This window comes from Schistocerca serialis, chromosome 3 (assembly GCF_023864345.2).
Source record: "Schistocerca serialis cubense isolate TAMUIC-IGC-003099 chromosome 3, iqSchSeri2.2, whole genome shotgun sequence".
Classification (NCBI taxonomy): Eukaryota; Metazoa; Arthropoda; class Insecta; order Orthoptera; family Acrididae; genus Schistocerca; species Schistocerca serialis.
The window spans coordinates 808,664,374-808,682,287 of NC_064640.1; the positions used below are offsets into that span (position 1 = coordinate 808,664,374).

Here is a 17,914-nt window from a genome sequence, read left to right on the forward strand (position 1 = left end):
AGAGTCCCTGCCATTTTTCACTCTTGGGTCATAAGCTCAGCCATAAGTTGGAAACAGTGTGAAACAAGACTCATCCAACCAAATAACATTCTTCTATTGCTCCACAGTCCATGTGTAATGGCTTCAGCACAACGATTTCTTATTATGGGCACTTTCATAACTGATGAGTGATTCTGAAATTCTAGCTTGCCTGCAATTCCCTGCTTATGGGACTTTCTCCAAGCTGTTTTGGTGCTGACAGGGTTCATGAGCGTGACATGCAGTTCTTCAGTGACATTGGCAGCAGTCATCCTCTTTTATCAAACTCCTCTTCAACGACTGTCCATCATGATTACTCAACACGCACTTTTGTCCGTGTTGTTACTTAGGGGATGATGTTTTTCCACTTTCCATGTATGCGATATAGATCTTTAATATGGTGCCTTTTGAAATACCAAACACTTTGGCTCGCTTGGTTACAGAAGCACCCACCATACGAGCACCAACAATCTGCCCACATTCAAAGTCACTTAGCTCCGACATAACGCATTCACAACTACACAGAATACTGTTCTGACCATGACTGACACTTGCTACATATTCAGGACACTGCATACGTGGCATTCATGGTCAAATACAACAATGCAACCTGAAGGCTGGGCAAGCATACAAATTTATGTTCAAGCATGTATTTCTCGTAGTGTTTCCATAAATCTGTCCAACCACTACACACAGAGTTTTAAATTGATGTGAGAAATGTAGTAATTCAATAACAGTTTTGTGAAAGGGAAAAATGTTCAACATCTAATGTGAATATATGTTTAGACAGAAACAAACACCTGAAGATTCACTAACAAAGCTCAAAATGCATTTGAATCAATAAAAGCAGCAACTTGTGACTAAAATGTCTGAACATCTAAAAACAATTATATGGAAAAAGTTTTGAGATTTTGACAATGAATATAATGCCAATCAACTAACATTCAACACAGCTCAACCCCATGATGTACCAATATATGGGTACCAATTCTGCCAACTAACCAAACAGCAAGTACTGGGCTGAAGGTAATTCGTAAGGATTTTCAGACAAACAGGGTTTATTTGGATATGTAATTTGTTTAGGAAAGATTTATTTTATATTACACACATTGATACTGATTACTATAGCCCTGTTCTTCCTTCACCTTAGCCATGTTATGACTTTTCCTTCAAATGAGAGGAACGATTACATTATTAAATAAAATTTTGAAAGAACTTTGTTACAGCTTATGGTGTAACTGCCTCCTAGATTCCTCACGTAAGCTCTGCAGAGAGCAGTTTGAAGAAATTCATACTTGTTTACCAATAAGAATGGAAAAGCCTATCACTGTAAAACTTATTAATGTTTTGAATAGTAGAAGTTTTATACATTGGTGTAGAGCTCCCCAGCACTTTAGGAAATGAAACTGACCAAAAAACAACATATTCTGGAAAGATCTTTGATGAGCGTCAACAAGAATTCCACCAAATACAGCACAGAAGCTTCCAAAGCACTGAAATCGAAACTGTGCTGCACAAATCACTTTTGACAGCCAATAATAGCATGTCACCGGACCTTGCCAGCAAACGACAGAAGATATTCAGAGAATAGGACACGTGACGTAATCAGCTGACAGCAACATCACTGTTAAGCATCAAGAACACACAAAAGGGGAAGTTAATGATTTAAATTAATATACATACAATACAACTACAAGAAAAGCTAAGCTTGCACATAAAACATCAGTAGTCAAAAGCTTTTTGTTGTTTCTTCCCCTGGGGTGTGGTTAGGCAGGATCTTGCACCTTTTGTTAAGAATAATTATACTTTTTGCATCATTATTGCATAATTTAAAATCTATTAAAGAACTAAAATAATTATGAAAAACTAACCTTGAAGCTTGGTCTCTTTTAGCATTTGTTGCCCTTTAGGAGGTATCAAACACAAATGTGCCATTAAAATTTTAAGTATCTTGCATAAATGGTTGGGCTTCTGGGCTCGAAATTTTTGTAAGCGGCTCAAAGTGTTCAGTTTTGAACGAGACTCAAACGATCCGTGATTTAAGTAATTCATCACCCATTCTCACATGCAAGACAATTCATCTTGCATAAAAGGAAATTTACTTTGAAAGTAACACTTCTCAAAGCACCAATCACAATATTTCTACATGACCTATTAGAAATGTACACAGTTGTGATTTCACACTCATCAAAAGCCGTTTTTGGTGTTGCATAGTCTTCGTCCTAAAGCCTTTGGTGAATTTTTCTGTAGGCAGACGTTTGTGTGTGCACAGTGTTTTGTAGTTGTAAATGCTGCATTTTGTTTGCAACTTAAGTTTTATTTTGGTGTTATTCTTTTGTTTCTGTTTTACTGTTGCAGTATTGTTCTGCAGTAGCAGGCTAAGGTAAAAATCTTTGTTAGGGTACTGTTTTACTGTTGCAGTATTGTTCTGCAGTAGCAGGCTAAGGTAAAAATCTTTGTTAGGGTATAAGTTCTTACTAGTCAAAATTACAAAAATTTAACTGAAAACTGAAACAATAAAATATTCCCAGAATTCTAAAAAATTCTCAGGTTTTACCCAGATGAAAAAATTCCAATGTTTTCCCAGATTTCCCAGTGGGTATACACTCTGCAACACCAATCACTATAGCCACGTAAACCACTGCACTTTATACAGCAGAAGGTCACACAACTCTTTGGAGGTCCACGTGATGCTCCCTCCAAATCCACATTTTAGCCAAAATGAACCTTGGCTATCTTGTAAACAGATAATAATTATTCAGGTATGTGTATTTCTTAATCTCGAATTATTGGTCACACTGACTGGCACCGTTTTACTGAGACTCATAAATAACTTTTTTTCCCGTTAGTATATATTCAGTAGCAGGTAGCAAACAGCGTATATGCCTCACTTCCACACCACTACCAAGCTCCCTCCAAAGCCCCTAAATCACAATGTAGCTACATAGCTTGTTAAACAAGGAACCTGGTTTATTCTCACTAAAAGAACATTTCATGAGAATGAAGGTCACATACAAACAAAACTCTTCACGATAACGGCCTTTCAGGCTGACATTTGTTTTCACATTGTTTGACACAGTATCACATTAAAAGAAATATAAATATGCACAAAGTCACTAGCTTCTTGAACATATGTCAAACCAATGTGCTCTAATTGATGACTGTCCTACATGTTACAACAGAGCAACAAGTAATACATACTTACAAATTATACTGACAACCTTATTCCTTACACCCAAAACTTTTTACGCTTCTGTTATGTAACTCTCACACCACACAGCAGGTTTTTTTCCATTTATGATATATCTCAGAAGGTCTATGAATGTTTCTTACTACTTAAGATACCTATAAGAACCCATGCAACTTTTCTGCACACACTTACTGGTAACATAAAAAGAAAATAAACTAAAAAATAAAGAAAATAAAAAGGGAAGAAAAGAATACAGGCTTTGTAATAAATTTATTGGAGGTTTTAAGTGCATTACTAGATCTGAAGTCCCTAAGGAATGGCATAGTTTTCAAACAAGCTAAGCAATATCTACAACGATTTATACACTAAACTGTACCAATCAACTCAATTTTCTCCCAATTAATGTAAAGTAAGCACTCTGATAAGACTAACAATGAGATTAAAAACTACTCAACACACCATATTTTGCTGGCTCAACACATGTGGGCAGTGGGAACTTGCAAGCTTCAGTTTTGGCACTCTTCATCAAGGACATCTGAAAATTACCAATGAGATATCCTACTTTGAGAAAGTACTATAAAATGATAATAAATTGAATGTATATTAGGCAGCAAGCAACTGCTGCCTCAATTGTACTGTACAGAAAATAAGACTTTTTAGGCTATGGATTGTATCCAACAAGGAAAAAAAAAACACCAACAAAATTAAATTCCTGAAATGAAAGGGCCAGAAATGTTTAAAATAAATTTTTAAGTGGCAGTAATTCATCTGTGGAAGCCTATGCATTGGTAAAATTTTGCTTTATTCCTTCTTGCCCACTGATGCCAGTTACTAAACTATGAGATTCAAAAGTCAAGTAGCTAATTAATAACTCATTATGACAGTAACAAAAAAGGTTCTGTGCTATTTGCATGTCCCACCTAATAGTACATCAAAAGGCAGCAATCAATTTAAGCTGAGCATTTAATAACAAAGACTGTCATTGCAAAGCACTTATAACTTCTGTCAGTCATCAGCAATTAAAAATGAACAAAGAACAACAACAACATAATAATAATAATAATAACAACACAAATTGAAATCATATAACATAAATGAAAAATGCATCTCAACTTAGCAATAAGCACAATGCTTCTACAGAAAAACAGTTATTTCACTGATTCTTTCGGAGTGTTCACCAATATCCCCTCACAAAACAGAAATGTAAATACTTAGCAGGAAAAAAGATTCACAGCTGAATTGGCACACTTTTAGAATGTAAAACTGTGCAGTAAACAATGAAGGTTTAATAACAACATTCGTGAAACAAAGTTCATCAAGCTGCAACTCATTGCTGAATCTGATTAGCTAAGATGAAGGTTAAAAAAAAACATTAAGAACAAATCAAAGAAGACAGTTGAATGATGTAACAATTGTAAAATGTTCTGTGGCATGCTAATGTTTTTTTTTTTTTTTTAAGTCAAAGTACTCACTGGTAATAAAAGTTACACCATTTACCAGTTACCGTATCAACTCTAAAAAGATTTTTCCACAAAATCTCAATCGGTGCACTTCGTGTATGTGAGGGATGAGGCAGAGCACTTAGAGAATAACTAAGATGTACATCAATGCAAATATTAAAGTTCCAGGATATTATGAGTGTTCTGGTCAAGATTAAATGTGTGCCAGTGCATACCCACTCACATCTATCAACTGTCACAGAATATTACTATTTAATCTAGTATTAAGAGCAAGATAACATAATTTTTGTTTCCCACAGACAAACATCTTTTTTTGTTTAGCAGCAAACCCTCCCAGTATCTTAACTATAGAAAAACAGCAGCTTGTCACAGTGAATACAAATTGTATACCCTGCATGAAAGAATGATTTTCATTCTGTATTTTTTCAGTGGTCCAAAAATGACTTTTTTTCCACATAATAGATTCGTGCAAGTCCATCTGGCGACATAGGATGGGTGTTCTCAAAATATTTTATTCCATTATGGTACCAGCTAAATGTCGCATTATGTATCTGACAAAGAAAAAGCAAACAAAGCACGGTTATCAGTAATGTGAACATTGACACTCACAGAATAAGATCTGCACGACTGAAAAGGCACAGTTACTAGCAACATTTCAGAAAAAAACTCATTCCAGTACAGCTAACCTCATCTGGACAGTGAACTTGCATCCTTTCTTCTTTGCAGTAACTATCAAAACATATGTACATGGAAATACTGGAAAGCTTTTACTCACTATTATTTCTTGTAAGACAAAAGATGAATATGTCCCAACTAGCAACCAATAATTGCATGCTGACAGATAGAAACTGTTTAGAATTTTGAAGTACTCCAAGAATGCCAGATGTTAAAGCAATATCTCCTCTACATTACTCAGGCTCACATTTCTGCCTTTAGTTATACTATTCTGAACGTGTAAGGCTATTTAGGGTCAGTTACAGAAAAACAGATAATGCTTTTGGGAAGCATTTGGAAAATCAGATATATGTTGCCAGTACTTTCAAAATAAATTCCAATGCCAAAGAAAACATCTGAACTTCCAGTTATACAGATTTCACACCATATTGTTAAGCATGTGTAAATGCCTGTAGGGTCAATGTGTGTGCAATGTTTGGTTCACAACATGACAGTACGAAATTACATCATAAATCAGCCAGTGTTGTGTGTGTGTGTGTGTGTGTGTGTGTGTGTGTGTGTGTGTGTGTGTGTTTGGAGCTGTTTTGTAACATATGCACACATTAAAAAAACAAAAGTACATTACATTCCAGTGCTGCAGTGAACTAGTAGTGCAGTACATAGAATTAGATCTGCTATGTATCAGATGTTCCGAATAAAGGGACTGACAATGTGGTTATAAAAATATGATCCCTTCCATAATTTGTTTTCTGTGCAAAATCAATACACTTTGTTTATTTTCAACTTTTACCACAACCCTTTCTTACAAATTTGTAAAATATGCACCATTAATTAGGGGATAAAAGGAAAATTTTCCACAGAGCACAACGGAAAAGGTAAACTAATGCTCTTGAAAACCATATACTGTACCAACAGCTCATTCACTCTACATGGGCGAGTAATATGATTTGCAGGTCCTTTACTCACAGTAATGAACAGCTGTGTTACTGTGGTGACAAACTGTGTTGGTGAAGCAAAATCTCATACTTGTTAAAATGCAGTATTCATAAGAAAAATGCTCAAATAACTGGCACATTATATGCATCCAACTGTTTGCAGGTGATATAGATGCCACTGACATGTAGCAGCAAACACAGTTGACAGATACTTTCATCATGAAGGTAAACAGTATGTCAAGAACCAACTATATGAATACAGACAAACCAATACTACAGAAAAAGAGTACTCTCACTCATATACGACAGTATCTTCTTGTACACATTGGGTCTTGATGGTGTGTGTACTGAGGAGAGGGAAAAAAAATCAGGGTTATTTTATCATTCATACAGTATCACAGACAGACATGTTAAGTGCAGATACTTTTGTTTGAGTGGTGGGTGTTAAGAGAATTATCAGTATTCTGGTAGTCCCCACAAGAACTTCACTGTTTAGGGATACAGGGGTGACAATCATGTTACATACTTTGTGCAATAGCAAGGAGGAGGGATAACTCTGCACTAGAACAGTGCCTATCTAAAAAATTAATGTCTAGCCAATATATGGAGGAGCAAAAAAATTAAAATAATGAGATGGCTAAACCAAGTCTCAAAACCAGCCCTATCAAGGACAAGGGAAGATGAAGGTTTATCATCCTGTTGACAAAGAGGTTAAAGATGAAGGACAAGCTTAGATAGCAGGAGAATGGGGAGGAAACTGAAGTGTCCATTTCAAAAGACCTAAATCAATTTAGGTTAATTTTTATTAAACCTGATGCAGATTCACTGGTGTATAAAAAACATTTTCTTTTCTTGTAGGCATTGTAGCCCTGACAGACTAAGCACAACATTCCTGCACCAATTAATCACTCAGTGTCACCTTATATTTTCAAACAGTTGCATTATATTTACATTTTTATGTATTTATGACTTGTCTTTTAAGGAAGATGACTACTGAAGAAATACTGAAAATATTGGATGAATAGTCTAGAAAAACAAAAGTGGGAAATCTAAGAAGAAGAAGAAGAAGAAGAAGAAGAAAGAAGAAAGAAGAAAGAAGTGGTACAGAAAATTCAGTGTGGCAATGATTTGAGCTAGACCAATGAAACTGATATACATTACTGGCCATTAAAATTGCTACACCGCGAAGATGACGTGCTACAGACGCAAAATTTAGCCGACAGGAAGGAGATGCTGTGATATGCAAATGATTAGCTAATCAGAGCATTCACACAAGGTTGGCGCCGGTGGTGACACCTACAACATGCTGACATGAGGAAAGTTTCCAACCGATTTCTCGTACACAAACAACAGTTGACCAGCGTTGCCTGGTGAAACGTTGTTGTGATGCCTTGTGTAAGGAGGAGAAATGCGTACCATCACGTTTCCGACTTTGATAAGCGTCTGATTGTAACCTATCGCGATTGCGGTTTATTGTATCGCGACATTGCTGCTCGCGTTGGTCGAGATCCAATGACTGTTAGCAGAATATGGAATTGGTGGGATCAGGAGGGTAATACAGAATGCCATGCTGGATCCCAACGGCCTCGTATCACTATCAGTCGAGATGACATGCATCTTATCCGCATGGCTGTAACGGATAGTGCAGCCGCGTCTCGATCCCTGAGTCAACAGATTGGGACATTTGCAAGACAACAACCATCTGCATGAACAGTTCGAAGACGTTTGGAGCAGCATGGACCATCAGCTCGGAGACCATGGCTGCGGTTACCCTTGACGCTGCATCACAGACAGGAGTGCCTGCGATGGTGTACTCAACAACGAACTTGGGTGCACGAATGGCAAAACGTCATTTTTTCGGATGAATCCAGGTTCTGTTTACAACCCGCCGATGAGGTCATTAGAGACAGAGCACATGCTCAGACTGCGAAAGGATGGAGAAGGTAATTGGTCATGCCCTTTCAAAGGAATCATACCAGCATTTTTCCTTAAGCAATTTAGGGAAATCAAGGAAAACCTAACTCAGGACGCCCAGAGACAGGTTTGAACCATCATCCTCCTGAATGCGAGTCCACTGCGCTACTTCACTCAGTCTCAGAATCACTGGAAGAGTCACTTGGTGGTTCACCTACAGTGACCCACATCCTGAAAGGGAAAATACATTTGGTAAGAGGCAGTGCAGTATATGCTGTAAGCCCAGTTTGTATATTTGGAAGCCGACATATCAGCAGCACTTATATCAGCCTTAATACTGATTTATCAACTTTGCATCAATTGCTGACTGTGTCAAAGTTTGCTTACACATGTGTCATTGGCATATAGAGCACTCTCCATGTATGCTTATTTATGCATGTCACTCATGTAAAATCACACAATAGGGGCCTAGTTTTGAAATTTGCAGAATGACACCTTGTGCATCTAATAGACTATTTTCTTATGTTAAAAATATGGTTCGGATTGTTGGTATTCAGATTGATTACAACATTTAAATAGCATTTATGGTCAATATTCCACAAAATACCTGTTATTTCTATGTAATTACTGCTTAAAAATCACCGAATATCGAGATCTGGTCACATGATCAAAAATTCTCTGTTATTGGCTGATGCTCTAGTGAAGTCATTTACTAGGAGTAAGACAAAGCTATGTGTGTGTTACAGAAGCATTAGCCGAAGTTAAAACGTTTTTACATACTTTTTCTGCCAACAGTTTAGCTGTTGAGTGACAGAAAATGCATTTATAGCTTTTAACTAACAACAGACAGGAATAGTGGAAGCATTAAAAAAGCTGATGCGTGTATGCTCCACACATTTAGAGTGGCATTACGTGCAACAACAGATATTCTTTTCCCTGCTCTCTGTAACATCATTAAACTCACTCAAAACTAACAAACTTTACCACTTTTAAAATGGATCCATATATTATAACTAGACTGCTGACTATCAGTCATGAGGTAGGACCCAAGGCCCAATAAAATTATTCTTGGCAAAACTTAGTGCTCTGCAGAAGATGTCCAGCAGAGATACTGCACACAGGAGTTTGGTAGTGCAACAGATAGTGCATCAGGCTTCTGATAAACAAGATCACATGTTCAAATTCTGGAAGAGAGATAAATATATTTGTAAGTCTTACACGAAATACAAAAATATATAGCTGCTCATTAGTCTTAGTCTGAGAAATGGACAACAGAGGATAAATGCATTAACTTTGCGAACAAAAAATTCACCTTTTTGGAAAGCATTGCTAGTAGTACAAATATCACCATACATCCCAGTACAATGAGGTGTAGGAAGATGAGGTTATACGGAGAGATATAAACCACGTACAACATGCAGGTGACACAAATGTAAGAACTGTGATGTTTGCGAGTGTAAACTAATGTTAGCGTCTGAAGCAGACTTACTTCATCTTTACGTAAGACAATGAAATTGCAAAAGTTTCAACAATAAGGATACTAGCTGGACTGTATGAAGATAAAAATATTGTTTCTCATGAAGTAAAACGTGTGTGGTCACATTAATTAGAAAATATTTTGAATGTGATGTGTGAACAGTGATTGCAAATATAAGCGCATGTAAACAGCATGGAAAACACAATTATATTCTGTTTCTGATCGGTGTGTTGAAGTTCTGTAATTGTGATTTAGTTTTCGTATGAGAGGACTGTTGAGTTGTTTTAAGAATAAGTTAAAATGTTCTTTCCGGTTAGAATCGAATTAGCAATCTTTGATCATCATCTTACAAAATTCGATGATACTGAGCTACCGAAAAATTGAGGTATAGTTGGGAAAACGACATGTTTCATTAGGAGTTTAATTTTGCTGAATGACACTATCCTTCATTGTAACAGTGGTAGAGCACATCTCATAGATAAGTTACTGTTAATCTCACAGTGCAACACATTTGTGATTAAGTTAGTGATCTTGTGTGTCGATATTGTCGCAATTTGCCAGAACAGTGCAACCATATTTTACGCATGTTCCCATTCACTGGAAGACTCAAAAATAATTTTCAGGAGTTTCTATAGATGTATTAGTACAGTATGGTACTACGCACTATTTGCAGCCCATTTTCCAAAACAAATTCCAAGATATCACTGTGAATTAGCATTATGACAGTAGGAGCAGCGAGCTAGCTAGTGACATCAAAGGCATCACAAGACTCGAATGGAGTGTTTTAGCAGGCTTTCAAATTATTTGAATTTCATTTCTGTTTTTATAAAATAATACTGAAATTCAAGAGGAAAAAATGTGTGTTAGGAGCATAAAATGACATAATTAATCATTTAAGAGAATGGCAGAAAACAGTCAAATATCCTATTATGCTGTCATGTTATTCGTCAACAACTTCTACACTGAAAACAACAACTTCTACACTGAAAACAACAACTTCTACACTGAAAACAACAACTTCTACACTGAAAACAAGTTGAGCATGTACCATGATGTCCTGGAACATTTAACTAACTTTTGTACTAAACAATTATGAAATATTTTACCAAAATGCTACTTCAGTGTTGAGAATGACTGTCCCATGTCCTTCACACATGGTTCAGTACTTTCAAAGGCAAAGAGTGCCGAGTAGTGCACTATTCTGTGTGAAAACTACACACTGCCATGGGCTGATTATTGGCTTTTCCCCTTCAGCAAATGGAGTTTGGGCTTTTAGGAAAACACCTCCAAAATGCTGTAAGTAAGAATGAGATAGTGTGCAGCTGTGAAGTGGTAAACTATTCTTTATATTATAAGTTATCTGGAGTAAATTGTGTGTAAATCAAATGACATCACATATAGAGACCAACCAAATGAGGCAGCGTATTTATTAAGATACTGATCTCATATTCGGAAGTTCAACCAAATGAGGCAGTGTAGTCATTAAAATACTGACCTCATATTTCGAAGTTTTCTCTATCTGGCCATGGCAAATGCTGAGATGGTTCAAGGCCATGGTTGACCACCTGTCCTATCCTCATAAAAGCATACTTATACATAGTGACAATTATTGAACTATATGGGGGGGGGGGGGGGGGGGATGTAAACTAGTTACAAACTATGGTGTGCTATGGTTATGCTGTACACCCCGTCCTTAATATAGCCCCACAAAAAGGAGTCACGTGTTCAGATCTGGAGAACACAGCAGCCAATCGAGGAAGAATGCGGTCCCAAAAAGTGCTCCTCCAGGACATTACACAATCTCCTGTTTCGATGAGCCTGAGATCCGTCTTGAACAAACCACATCTTGTCCAAATCAGGCTCACTTTGGATAATGAGGATGAAATCATCTTCCAAAACCTTCATGTACCGTTCAGTAGTCACTGTGCCATCAAGGAATATCACACCGATTATTCCGTGACTGGACACTGCACACCACAAACTCACCCGTTGAGGGAGAAGAGATTTCGCAATCACGAAGTGTGGATTCTCAGTCCCCCAGATGCATCAATTTTATTTACAAACCCCTCCAAATGAAAGTGGGCTTTGTTGCTACACCAAACCACAATGTACATAATAATTCCCATAATGCCCTGTGGCCAACCGTGCAGTTTGAACGTCAGAATGCAAACTGTTAAGAAGTTATGATGATTTCATTTTAAATAGTTCAATAACTGTCACCCTGTATATTCTGTATGTATGTATGTATGTGTATTTTGAACTATTTATTTTCATTGTATTACGACAAATCCTATATCATTCTTAGATAATCCCTGGATGAATAAGTTAATCAAATCAGTAAAATCAGCTTCTTGGCAGAAAAGTTGATATAGTTTTGGGTAAGTGTAAAGGTCTTAATTCATTGAGGCAGCACTGCTATCTGTGCAGTTTAAGTTATAATGAAAAATATTACAGATAAGCAGTCATCAAAGGTTGTGGTTGGGGAGGTAACTGATGTTTCAAGTGTAGAACATTGGTTATACCCAGACACGGACCCACTGTTCCTTGTATACGTGAAAGAAGGATATACTCAAGTTTTCAAAAACTGGTCAAATACAATATGGCAAAGTTACAACTAGCACCTACCATTTCCTGCCATTCATTATTGTCCCCTCAAATGAAATGAGTTCAGAACTGTGATGCCAAATAACTCTGTAGCACTATACCTGTTATTCTCCACTGTACTGTCACCCAATATTATTTTGGAGCATTCTGTCCACCCTGCTAGTAACCTCTGTTTTTTGCATTTTCTGCAGAGTTCATTTTTTTCTGAAATAGTATATGGAAATGTAGGTTCACTGTGCCATCAACTGCAAGGTCATTAGTGATAGAGCACAAGCTCAGATGTGAGATGGATGAAGAAGGAAATTAAATGTGTCCTCTAAGGAACCATTTTAGCATTTGTATTATCAATTTAGGGAGACCACAGAAAACATAAATATGGATGACCAGGCAGCCCGCGAACTGGAAGTATTTCGTTCCGGCACAGGTCTACTCTCTCAGTCTTTTTTAACATAGGTGCTTTGAGTTATGTAAACAATCAACAGTTCATATGATTACAGAACCAGTGTCATTCAATCTCCTTGCACTGTTTAGGAATTGCCATATTCCATATGTTGTGGATCAGACCTCTAATAACCTCTAATAGCTTGAATGCACATATCCCAAGTACAGCCCTGGAAGACATATATTTGATACCCAGCTGCAGTGTCCCATTGTCCTTCATTCCACATGGCTGAAATTGTCTCCAGGTGATCTGGAAACTCAACAATGCAATTTTTCCAGGTAGTTGAATTGGTTGCTTTTTTATGTCAGAAAATTTATATCCTTAACAACATCAGCTATGGTCCAAGTACAGCTCTTCTTAATATGTAGCTGTCAAAACTACTTTTTTATATTAGGGGTTAATGGCTCATCAATGATGAGGTCATCAGAGATGGAGTCCAAGCTTGGATATGAGGACAGATATTGAGGAAACCAGGCTGTGTTCTTTTTTCAAATGAGCCATCGTGGCATTGGCTTAAGTAATTTTAGGGCGAACCTTGGAACCCCCAACATCTGGATGCCCAAACTGGGATTTAAATTGCTGTCCTCCTGAATTTAAGTACAGTGCGTTAACCACTATACCCCACCAATAGGTATGACTATCAATCACTGTGATAGATGCTTTCATATGAAGATTTCCAAGATATATATCCTCTCTCACATATGACTTGGGATGTGAATCAATTTCTCTCAGTGAGTGATCACCCTGGTATTCTCACCTCAACCATACAGTCATCATTTGTCATATTATGGCCCCAGTCTGAGATGAGAATCCAAGTCCCCTGCTATCACTACTTGCTCTCGCGTGTTAGTAGTAAGAGGTCTTGTACCAGAGGGAGTTATTTGATGAGAAGTACACACAAACTGTGGCCAGAACTGTGTTCCCTGACTAGTATTTATTCGAGTATCTGACGGACCATGTATCCCTGGCACAGTCAAAACGAGGTTATTCTCCAGTTTTCTAACCTGACACATTACCAGGGGTCCTAATGGCAACTGAGTGCACTTACTGGTCACGACAACCATCAAAGAACTATTTAACGCCAAACAGTACACAACAAACTCTTACAAATGCACGAGTTTTCACATGCAGCAAATATGTAGAGACTAACCACCTTGGAACTGTACTTTTAAAAAACCCATCTAATAGTTCTAAGGTTCAACTTTATGTCAAACTGCTCCAATATAGTCTGTAAATAAGAAATCTTACATTTTTGCAAGCAAAGTCTACCTTCCACATCAATGTCACATGGTTACTCACAATTCTGCCATTTGTCTGTTCATGACACACTTTCAAATCAGCAGAATATGAACAGTTCACATACTGAGCTGTTACAGAAATGTCACTGGGCTCTTTTCCCTAAAGTGAAGGTGTTAATTTCTGCAACAACTACCCCTCAAAGAAACCAAAGAATTTACTTTTTGATACTGATTTTGTGTGTATAGAATTATTATTATATACCTTTAACACTAATTACATCTGTTCATAACAAGTGGCACACTTCCTAAGCTACGCATCATGTATACTCAACCATTTGTCCCACTACAATACCTTATTGCAATGGTCTGGAAGATATTTTGTATTTGAATACAGTTGGCTTCACTGGTGCCAGGCATACTGTCTACTGAAATTGTACCATGGGAACAGTATTTGTGTCAAATTCAGTTCACTCTCTTCATTACAAGATCCAAAAGAAGGTGAACACTACCGATCAAGCGAACACAGTGTTTCTTGACTATTAGAAACTAACTGGCACAGTTCCACATTCAATAACTAACACACATCCTTATTTCTAATAATATCTGTAAATGCAATGAGAATTTTGGAAAGGTAGAGCTCTGAATTTCTTTCCAGATGGCAAGTCATCATCAGCACAAATATAAAATTAAGTTTATCCCACAATAATGTGCAGTCGTCACTGCTGTTCACATTGCTCATAAGTAACTTAGTTCAATCATATAATATGGATGATTCTTTCCTCGGCTACAGTATATACATTATTGTATCCTCTGTACACATCATAAATAAATAACTCAGTTGCAAAGAGCACAAAAAACCCAAAACACAACATAGATTAGAACATATACTTTACACATGAAGAAGAAACAAATCAAACATGAATTTCTTAGATCCAAACATCAAGCACATGAACAACAAACATGACCTTCAAATTTTCTGCAAACAAACAGCCACATATACCATTATACATAGGCAATCAAACCATCTACTGAATAAGAAAGTGGTAACTCGCCAACTACAAAACAACATAATATGGCAAATAGATGAAAAAAAAAGAAAGACTAAATACGCAAACACCAAAGCACACAGAAACAACAGAATATACACACCACATTCCAGAGCCACAAAACACACAATGATAAGACACTAAATACACTCGTCAATAATTTTTTCCACCAATGGATCAAAATAACATTTAAAGTTGACAAGAAAAAAAACATATCAAAGGTGTGATGAAAATGAAAGATGTGTGTAGAAACTCAGAAACATTTATGCTATAGCATAATGTATGCAGATCAGTGTATTCTGGAAAAATGAGCAGAAATTTTGAGGGGAAAAAAAAAGAAAAACACCTTAGTACTCTTAGCAAAATTGCTCAATCAACATTGTGTTGAACAAATTACACAAAATCACTGTCAAACAAAATTAAAAACTATCTTGAAAATATACTGTACATAAATAAGCAAAAAACAGTGAAACACATGATAATTAACATTAACCATGCAGAAATCAGCTCAATACTTCTTTGGATAAATGAATAAGAGTGTAACTTCAGTAATGAGAAGTAGTGAAGTATATTGGCTGCACCATTTACCTAAAAGGTCAGTGAAAGACAGTCTCATAAATGATCATATGCTAATGGGGACAAAATAAAAAGTCTCACATCCATGAAATGTGTGACACAGGTAACTTACACACAGAATTTTCCAGTGTAGCAGACATGAAGACACAAACACAAAATTTACAGTTTTAAAAATTAATTTTATAACTACACACCTCAATGAACAGCCAATGACACACAGCTGATGGGACTATTATTCGTATGCTCATCACCTGTAGAAGCCATCGAGTGGGGTATCCCAAGAGGCACATTATCATAGGGTAACAGATAAACTGTGTATTAACATTGTGTTGGTAAGCACATCGGACAAAAAAATTTGGTCACCTGGAGATATCAAACAAAAAACTGTCAAACATCTTTATCCCTGATAATGGCCCCAATTTAAAGAGGACGGGAGTCCATAAATTTCTTTAAGTATGCCACAGCTAGCAGAAGCCAGTTATTGATGATTATATCTCATAAAATTACCAAACTACAAGGTATTTTTATTGATACATTTTAGACAAAGTTACGTATGTTCCTAGACAATTTCTATGGTATCATGGGACTTGACGGGCCAGCCACGGTGTGATAGGATGCCTGAATGTTTGACAGGCCAGGATTTTATGCATACAGCTCTATGAAAACAGCAATTACCATCCTGGAAGACAGTAGTGTCCATATCACACTCATCATTAAGATGTAGAAGAGAAGACAACACTTGATCAACAAAAATGTTGAAATAAGCATCTTCATGGCCACAGAACCACCTCTGGCCACAACTACACCCTCTCCAAACTAGTTTAAAATGCCTCATCTGTTGGTGCAGTCAGCATCTTGCATCATTTAAAATGAGGCCAAATTGCAACTCTTCAATCCACATTGCATGCCTCCAGGCGCCTACTGTTCAGTCTCTGTGCTGTTCGACTCATTAAAGATGTGCAGCTTTATGTAACAGGGAAAAAGCAATGGCCTTTTGCAAGGTAAAAATTACCATTGTTTGCTCTTTCCAATGTTCAATCTGAAACTGGTTGAGATGTACCTGCACTCACACAGTACAAACTCCTCTGAGGTTCGAATCAGGCTGTCATAGGCATCGTATGACACTAGTCTTCGGTCCTGCTTGTAAGGATCTTTCTACAAAACTGCTTTTAAGCTGTGTTACAAGGCTGAGAGTTGTACACCATTCCTTGTAGATATGTTGGACAGTTCATTAGGTACCTTCATTTCTGCACAGTATCAAATTAAGCATGCTCTAACACAACAGTTCCTTTCTGCCATTCTGTAACATCAATTCATCTTGCTGCACTAACCCCTTACAACCGACTGGCACACGGGCACCATTTATTGCCATGACTTACATAACTACTATTGGGTCAAATGACCACCTTGTACAAGTATTACCCATCTATATAACTCAAAAATGAATACTGTGCTCTTTTGAAGTAATTTATTGTAATTACAAAGGTTATGTATAAAATACTATTTATTTTTCAAGGCTCCTCATTACTGTCTTGGAAAATTAATGCGAAACATTACGTACGTATTATTTGAAGTCACCTGAGTATGCGTGCCAAGTTTCCATCACTTCCGAAAGATAGCATAGCTGCAGGACAGTTTCAAAATGGTGTCTGTAGGTGTTGAACGTTACAAGCAACGTGCTGCCATTGCATTTTTCTCTGCAGAGAAAGAAACTGTGAGGAATATTCACAAACACTTGTGCAAAGTGTATGGAGCCTTTGCTGCTGACAGAAGTACAGTTAGTTGCTGGGCACAGTAGGTGAGGTCATTAGAAGACGGTTCTACAGGGCTCCACGATTTGCAGCTGTCGGGGGAGACCATCCATGGCTTTCACACGAGACATGTTGCAGTGAGCTGATGTTTTCATTTACAAGGACAGACACATTACGACTGCAGTTTGTGCTGCATCTGTCACTCAGCAAAGGAAGTGTGGATGCAATTATCTGCATTCTTGGATATTCAAAAGTTTGTGCAGATGAATCCTGCAGTGTCTAACGGTGGATCACAAATCGCACAGAAAAAACACTTGTCTTGCTTTGTTGCAACATTTTGAAGCTGAGGGGGAGGCCTTCCTCTTCTGGATTGTGACAGGTGATGAAACCTGGTTTCATCATTTTGAGCCCGAAACAAAATGACAGTTGATGGAATGACGTCATTCCCACTCCCCACAGAAGAAAAAATTCAAAGCAACTGCTTGTGCTGGTAAAGTCATGATCACGGTGTTCTGGGAGTGTGAAGGTGTGATTCTCATTGATGTGATGCCAAGGGGCGGTACTATTAATTCAGAAGCATATGTCAAC

At 37.3% G+C, this 17,914-nt stretch overlaps 1 protein-coding gene across 1 annotated transcript in view; it reads right to left on the minus strand.

Moving 5' to 3' along the window:
• The window catches only part of LOC126470661 (uncharacterized), a 328,353-nt gene that overhangs the window by 245,763 nt on the left and 64,676 nt on the right, over window positions 1–17,914 (minus strand). The window contains exon 2 of the mRNA XM_050098652.1: window positions 3,668–3,743. The gene's annotated coding sequence lies outside the window, so the exon portion shown is untranslated. The remainder of the gene's footprint in view (window positions 1–3,667; window positions 3,744–17,914) is intronic.